Below are 7983 nucleotides of genomic sequence, written 5' to 3' on the forward strand. Positions count from 1 at the left end.
TTCTAGATGTATAAAAAGTTGTACTGCTTTCCAAGTAGCAGCATTAATCCGTTGTAGATTGTACATGAAGGCATGTCTCATCTTCATTTATATATTTATTTGACCGAGCTTTTGTTTTAATTAAATTGTGCATAGCACCTGATAAAATTGGTAGATGTGCGTTTGTAGTAGCTTATGTAACTGTTGCGTGATTGCTCATTGCTGACTTTGGCAAAACAATCCAAAATTTCCATGTAATATTTTCTTTGTACAATAAGAAAGCTGAAGCAACTTTATAAATAATTGTTTATGTTGAGTTGTTTCGTAAGTGAACCAAAGAGATTTTATTTTGCAGCATTTTTTACGGAATTCGAGTGATTTTGAGCTTCCTGTGGTGATTCTGGAGAAGCCTGCCTAGGATCAGATTAGTTCATCTCTAAAAGCTACAAGGTGTATTTTCTGGAAGTATACCATCATCTAGTCTAATTATATAATTTTGCTGACCATCTTGGGAATTACTTTTCATCACGTCTTTCATGCAAGAACAATAGCTATCAAGAGATCTCTGAACACATTTTCTTTAGATTCTTCCATGCATCACAAGCATTCACATAAATTGTATGACAACCACACATTTAAGTACAAAAAGCTTGCCATATTTTTTCTAACAAATGTACATTCTCGCTGATTACATGGTGCCAAAGAAAACAAAGCCTGGATAACCAGATCGGGACTAGCACAAGAGGTGAAATTATCAGTTTCATCATCTGTCATCTTGGGAGACATGAAGATGACTCCTATGAAGATTACCCAGCCATAATTCATCAGCATGGGCTGATTCTTTGACCTCCTAGTTCATGCCTCCAGCTAATTGGTTTGAAGCCTGGTGAAGATGCGAAGGAAGGCGATGCTTGCATTTTTTCCATGCTTATCAAAGGCAAAAATATTGTTGGAGCGGGCAAGATGGCCCTGAATCTGAATAGTAGCGAATAGTCTGCTCTGGAACAACCATAAAACCATGATATAGAAAATAACGATGGATTATCCTCTATAAAGGGTTTGCTACATATAAAACACGGATTCCAAAGTATCAGATTTTTAGAATATAAAGGACAGTTCACTACTAGAGAAAAAGTGATGCAACATTGGGGATACATATTTGTTTTGGCTCGGCGGTAGTCAGCTAAAGAAGTTTTTGTTAAGTACTGAACGTGCAATGTTGATCAGTCCTTTTAGAACAACCATCAGTCAGTCGTACAATACAAGAAACAAAATGGCAGCTACTACTTATAGCTAGTGACCAATTATAGGAACATTCAATCTATGAGGTTTTGCAGATATATTATAAGGAACACCGACATTCTGCAAGCCATGGGTTACTAACCTGCATGAAAATAGGGAGTACATCCCTTGTAATTGACATGAAAATTGTACAAATATACTGCTCACAACACACTATTCCAATTCTGAATCAACGAAAATATGCCTTTTCAGTCAACTAGAACAACATTGCTCATGCTTATCTCTCTGCCACTGGTTTAAGCAGAATGGGGGGAAGGCGTGGACGAAATTGTAATAGCAAAAATAACCTTAACAAATGGATAAAGGAAGAAGCAAACATACCAAGATCCTTCAGCTGCTGCAGATGGTTAGTGCTGCTGACGGCGGTGGCGGTGGTAGGTTGAGTCGCCGATGCGCTCACAACGAGCGACCACTGCCAAAGGCGAAATCGGGGCACTCTTCAGATGTTCCGGTGGTAGGCTGTTGCTAGAAATTTCAAAAACGCAGATATTTGAGTGAGACGTCGCTCGATTGGTACAGGATTGAGAGAGATTGAGTGAAATTTACTAACCCAAAATCGCCTGGCAGCTGGCGCATTGGTACAGAAGAGGGAGAGAGCGGCGATTGGATTCAGTGAAGATCTTGAGGGAGGGAGATTGGTTCTTGAGCTCGCTGGGCCGTAACTCTAGCTCGCGGCGGCGGCTGTGCTGGTACAGGAGATGGAAGGAGAGGGAGACGACCTTGAGTGCAGGCGAAGGTCAATTTACTTGATTTACCTATGCTGCAAGGACTGTTTTGAAAATGTACCAGCAGGCCCATCTTCTAACCGATCTGGTCCCTATCTTTTGCATCCAATGGCCCATATGTCGCTGGTGCACTCGGCGCACCAGTTCGCTTGTTTCACTAGATACATTCTCCCCTTTGGGGGGCTTACACAGCGGAAAGCACAAGGGGCACTCCAGACACCACATGGTGAATCCCACATCACCACATGGTGTGCCCCAGCGTCGCCATGTGTTGGGCGTGTTGGGTTTCGTAGTAATTTTAAAAAATTTCCTACGCACACGCAAGATCATGTGATGCATAGCAACGAGGGGAAGAGTGTTGTCTACGTACCCAACGCAGATCGACTGCGGAAGCGATGACACGACGTAGAGGAAGTAGTCGTACGTCTTCACGATCCAACCGATCAAGCACCGAAACTACGGCACCTCCGAGTTCGAGCACACGTTCAGCTCGATGACGATCCCCGGACTCCGATCCAGCAAAGTGTCGGGGAAGAGTTCCGTCAGCACGACGGCGTGGTGACGATCTTGATGTACTACAGCAGCAGGGCTTCGCCTAAACTCCGCTACAGTATTATCGAGGTATATGGTGGCAGGGGGCACCGCACACGGCTAAGGAATAGATCACGTGGATCAACTTGTGTGTCTAGAGGTGTCCCCTGCCTCCGTATATAAAGGAGTAGAGGGGGGGAGGCTGGCCGGCCAAGGAGGGAGGCGCAGGAGGAGTCCTACTCCTTCCGGGAGTAGGACTCCCCTCCAATCCTATTCCAACTAGGATTCCCCAAAGGGGGAAAGAGGGAGAGGGGGGCCGACCACCTTCTCCTAGTCCTATTGTCCTAATAGGAAGGACTAGGGGAGGGGGAAGTGGCGCAGCCACCTTGGTCTGCCCCTTTCTCCTTTCCACTAAGGCCCATGAAGGCCCATATGGCTCCCGGGGGGGTTCCGGCAACCTCCCGGTAACCCGGTAAAATCCCGATTTCACCCGGAATACTTCCGATGTCCAAACATAGGCTTCCAATATATCAATCTTTATGTCTCGACCATTTCGAGACTCCTCGTCATGTCCGTGATCACATCCGGGACTCAAAACAACCTTCGGTACATCAAAATGCATAAACTCATAATATAACTGTCATCGTAACCTTAAGCGTGCGGACCCTACGGGTTCGAGAACAATGTAGACATGACCGAGACATGTCTCCAGTCAATAACCAATAGCGGGACCTGGATGCCCATATTGGCTCCTACATATTCTACGAAGATCTTTATCGGTCAGACCGCATAACAACATACGTTGTTCCCTTTGTCATCGGTATATTACTTGCCCGAGATTCGATCGTCGGTATCCAATACCTAGTTCAATCTCGTTACCGGCAAGTCTCTTTACTCGTTCCGTAATACATCATCTCACAACTAACATATTAGTTGTAATGCTTGCAAGGCTTATGTGATGTGTATTACCGAGAGGGCCCAGAGATACCTCTCCGACAATCGGAGTGACAAATCCTAATCTCGAAATACGCCAACCCAACATCTTTCTTTGGAGACACCTGTAATGCTCCTTTATAATCACCCAGTTACGTTGTGACGTTTGGTAGCACCCAAAGTGTTCCTCCGGCAAACGGGAGTTGCATAATCTCATAGTCATAGGAACATGTATAAGTCATGAAGAAAAGCAATAGCAACACACTAAACGATCGGGTGCTAAGCTAATGGAATGGGTCATGTCAATCAGATCATTCAACTAATGATGTGACCTCGTTAATCAAATAACAACTCATTGTTCATGGTTAGGAAACATAACCATCTTCGATTAACGAGCTAGTTAAGTAGAGGCATACTAGTGACATTTTGTTTGTCTATGTATTCACACATGTATTATGTTTCCGGTTAATACAATTCTAGCATGAATAATAAACATTTATCATGATTATAAGGAAATAAATAATAACTTTATTATTGCCTCTAGGGCATATTTCCTTCAGTGCGCTGGCCGCACCTTGCGGGAATGCGTTTTTTTCTTTTCTGTACACGTCTTGGAGTTTTTACGGGTTTTTGGATTTTGTTTGTTTTTTCTAGGTTTTCTAAAAAGGAATTTTTCTCATGTGAACCACATCGTGCCAAAAAAATCATAGGTGTGCTTCACGGTATAGCACAACTGTGCTTAACAAGAAGCGTAACTTTTCAAAAATGAAAAGCATAGTTATGCTTCGCCGTGAAGCATATATGTACTTCTCAGAAAGTGAAAAGCACAGTTGTGCTTCCTAAAAAGAGAAAAGTACATGTATGCTACACTCTGAAGCACATTTGCGCTTCTGCATGAAACACATATATTCTTCCCCCAAAGGGGAAAGTACATGTGTGCTTCATGCTGAAACACAACAATGCTTTTCGAAAAAAGAAAAAGCACAACTGTGCTTCACAAAAAAGTGAAAAAGCACAACTGTGTTTCCGTTTTTTTCGTGTTTTCAGTCTTTTTTGCTTTTTTTTCAGTTTTTGGTTTGTTAAAACATTAGCTCAAACCTTTTTTTAAGCACAAATCGTAGAACAATAGTTCTACAGTAAATTTCATTAATAGGCAAAATATGCACAAGTGAGGAAAGAAAATACTCCCTCCGTTCCCAAATATTTGTCTTTCTAGAGATTTTAACAAGTGACTACATATGAAGCAAAATGAGTGAATCTACACTCTAAAATATGTCTACATATATCTGTATGTTGTATTCCATTTGAATATCTAAAAAGACAAATATTTGGGAACGGAGGGAGTAGAAGAGTACAAGGAGGCTTATCCAATGCCTGTTTTGGGTGTCATAAACATTGTTAGAAAATTCTGTTAGTACAAACATCAAAGATGTGTACTTGCCCGGTCCTTCGAGATCTCCAAAAACTTGTGCTTGATTCTATGTTCCAGAAGAGATAGGTCATGTTTGAGTATATATTTCCAAGTGTTGAGGCAGTGGGCTTCTCTCTTAAAACCTATTGATATAGAATCTAGTTTGTAAGATCTTGATGCTAGAAACACAACTGGGAAAATGGTTCGTGATTTAGGGACGGGACTTGCCTTCTCCCCCGATGTGTGTCCATCCGTGCTCCCATGTACGTGGCTTGATTTGATTGGAACAAAATAAGGCCCGGCCCCACCCCTTAAAATCAGGGGGGGGGAGATGATTAGATTAGAAAGAAAAAAGAAAAAAAGACAACCGTAGGATGAAGTGGGAGCATGGATGAGAGTATGAGGAGGGAGCAGGCAAGCCGGATCCGTATTTTAGACGCATGGTTCAAGAGGTTAAATGTTTCGAAAAATTGAATCTACAAAAAAACACAAAACTCTCAAGCACAAATCATTGCCCAACCTTCATCGGAACTGGTCAAACCTTGTTGTAATAGACAATCGAAAAATCGTCTTGTTAAGGCCTCATAGGACCAGCGCATCAGAATATCAACCACCACCAATGAAGAGAAGCATAAATCAAAAGGATCCAACCTGTGGACACAAAAACATAGACGAACGAATAACGGACCATGTGGATCCATCGAAAACAAACGCCGATCGAATCCCACGAGATCCGCCGAAGACAAATCTCCACACGTCCTCCGACGACACTAGAAGCACCTCCATTCAGACGTCATGATTGGCCATTCGGCATGTCGACCGTGTCAAAACGATTTATTTGACAAGCAAAATAAAAACGATTTGTTGGATCAAAAACCATTCTCTGCCTTGGTTTGCCGACTAATCACGTACTGACGCAGCAGGAACAAGTTGCATTTGCTAGGCTACACAGTGCATGTACTGACACACACAAACTAGCTAGGAATATATGAATCTCTTTTAGGTGGTATATATATTCTAAAGCATATCTTTCCAGCGAAGCTACAAGTCTTTTTTCTTTGCGACGAAAGCTACTACAGCTCTCCTTTTTGTTCAACTAGTTACAAGATTTTGTGTTGTGGAAAGCCCTTTTGGTTCATTTTCATTTCACCTAGCTAAGCTAGCTACTACTACTCTATATATGGCTATATACCTTTAATTCCCGGCTTTATCGTAGTAGCTAATTAATCCAGTTCCGTCTGAATATGTCACGGCATCATTCTCGCAGAATATATGGAAACGTGCCAAATCATGGAGAGAATCAGATAAAAGCAAACTAATAGCAGCAGCCCAAGGCTCTATCGGTTGACTAAGGGCATGTACAATGATGCTATCTTAAAAGTATCATGTAGGATAAATGATGAGGTGTAGGACAGAGAACTCATAAGAAAAGGCTTGTCTTCTCTTATTTAAGAGAAGACAAGAGATGATCTCTTAGCATAATATGTCTCATCACGTTTTCAAAAATTGCTAGTTATTGAAGATAAGACTAAAAGATGACCTATTATAGACTCTTTTTTATTGTCATCTCTAGATTACATGCAAAACTTAAGATAAAACTATCTTATCAATCATTGTACATGTCCTAATTATTTATAGTTTCGCTAAAGCACATTTAGATGTGCTCTAGATAAACCCATTTATTTAAGCCATATTAACATTATTTGTCACGATCGACGCCATATATGATATATATTCTCTTGCGAGAGCTATATATATTCGCAACAGCTAGCTATAGCTGGTGGTGTCCATGGAAGTCAAGGAGGAGTGGCGTGTTCCAGTTACGATCCTCGGACTCGTCACCTCAGTTACAAGAAGCATATATATGGACACGATTTAAATAATCGGTAAATATGGCCAGTAGCTAGATCGGTCGATCGCCGGCAGTCGCCGTCGCCATGGTCGTGGTCGCCGACGGCGTCGTCGCCGCGCCAGAGGGGCACGTCGGCGTCGGCGTCGTAGGCCGGCGACCTACCCCCTAAAAGGGCATAGGCTTAGACGACTCTCGCGCGCGTGCCAAGTCGGATCAGGCTAATCAAGCTGCTGCTAGCTGCACGCTTAGCGAAATGGAAACATGACAAGGACGTCGTTGATCGCCATCGCCATCGCCATCATCCATCTGGCCGTGGATTATGGCGAAAGCAAGCCAGGCGAAGGCGGAAAAGAATGGCGCACGGCGATCATGGATGGATGGACGGATGGATGGATGGTATAGATCATGGTGACGATGAATCCGTGTTGCATGCGCCAGTGGGTGAACGGGAGGAGGAGGAGGTGGTGGATGGGGATCGCCGTCGATGGCGGTCGCTGTCGGACGGACGGAGGGGCTGGAGATGGATGGATGGGACGAGGCGGGAGGCTGCGCGCCATGTGTCGACCGGAGAAGCTACGTGCCCAACCCCGGCCTCAGGTGCGCATGCACACGCTGTGGGACACATATGCTTGCTTGCTTGCCAGCCAGTGACTTGAAGATGTCGCGTTCGTACGTGTACACGTGCGTATTCGTACGTGCCGCAGCTCGACACGTTTGTAAGCTCTGTACCGTGTGGTGGGGGCTGCCGTCTTTTTGGGCGCGTGGGTGTTTACATGTAGGAGTATTGTTAGATGACTACCGAATAAAGTTATACTAAAGCCGATTCTATTAATTTGAATCGGATGGAGCAGAAAAATACAGTCACATGAATAATATTTTTTGCAATAGTAGCTGAAATAAATATTTAAAGTTGGCCATTGGAATTTTAACTTATTCGAATTGTGTGTTCATGAAATTTGAAGTTATGAAATCATATCTTTTTTCTGAAATATAGTTACATCTCTTTTTTGAAAATGTCAAATCTTTTTGGAATACATGAAACGTACTCAACCGGTGCCATTGGTGATGCTAGACCACCAATATATCCACCGTTCATTGTTCCTTTCCATTCGACGGTCAACGAGCGTGACATGTGCTTAAGACCGCAAATCACTTGCACGGACACTCGCATCACAGACACCAGTTTATGTACGCTAGCTGCATTGTCAAGCATTTAATACCATACGAATTTTTAAGGAGAATCTTAGTTT

The 7983-nt window shown here is 43.1% G+C and overlaps 1 long non-coding RNA gene across 1 annotated transcript; it reads right to left on the minus strand.

The window, feature by feature from the left end:
- Nucleotides 1-536: 536 nt before the first annotated feature.
- LOC125547713 lies at nt 537-2029 on the minus strand. Its single transcript, XR_007300733.1, has 3 exons — nt 1832-2029; nt 1603-1746; nt 537-954 (listed from the first exon to the last, which is right to left on the minus strand). It is a non-coding gene; the product is annotated as an uncharacterized LOC125547713 (long non-coding RNA).
- Between the last annotated feature and the right edge of the window lie 5954 nt (nt 2030-7983).

The sequence above is a fragment of the Triticum urartu genome, chromosome 3 (genome assembly GCF_003073215.2).
Source record: "Triticum urartu cultivar G1812 chromosome 3, Tu2.1, whole genome shotgun sequence".
Lineage (NCBI taxonomy): Eukaryota > Viridiplantae > Streptophyta > Magnoliopsida > Poales > Poaceae > Triticum > Triticum urartu.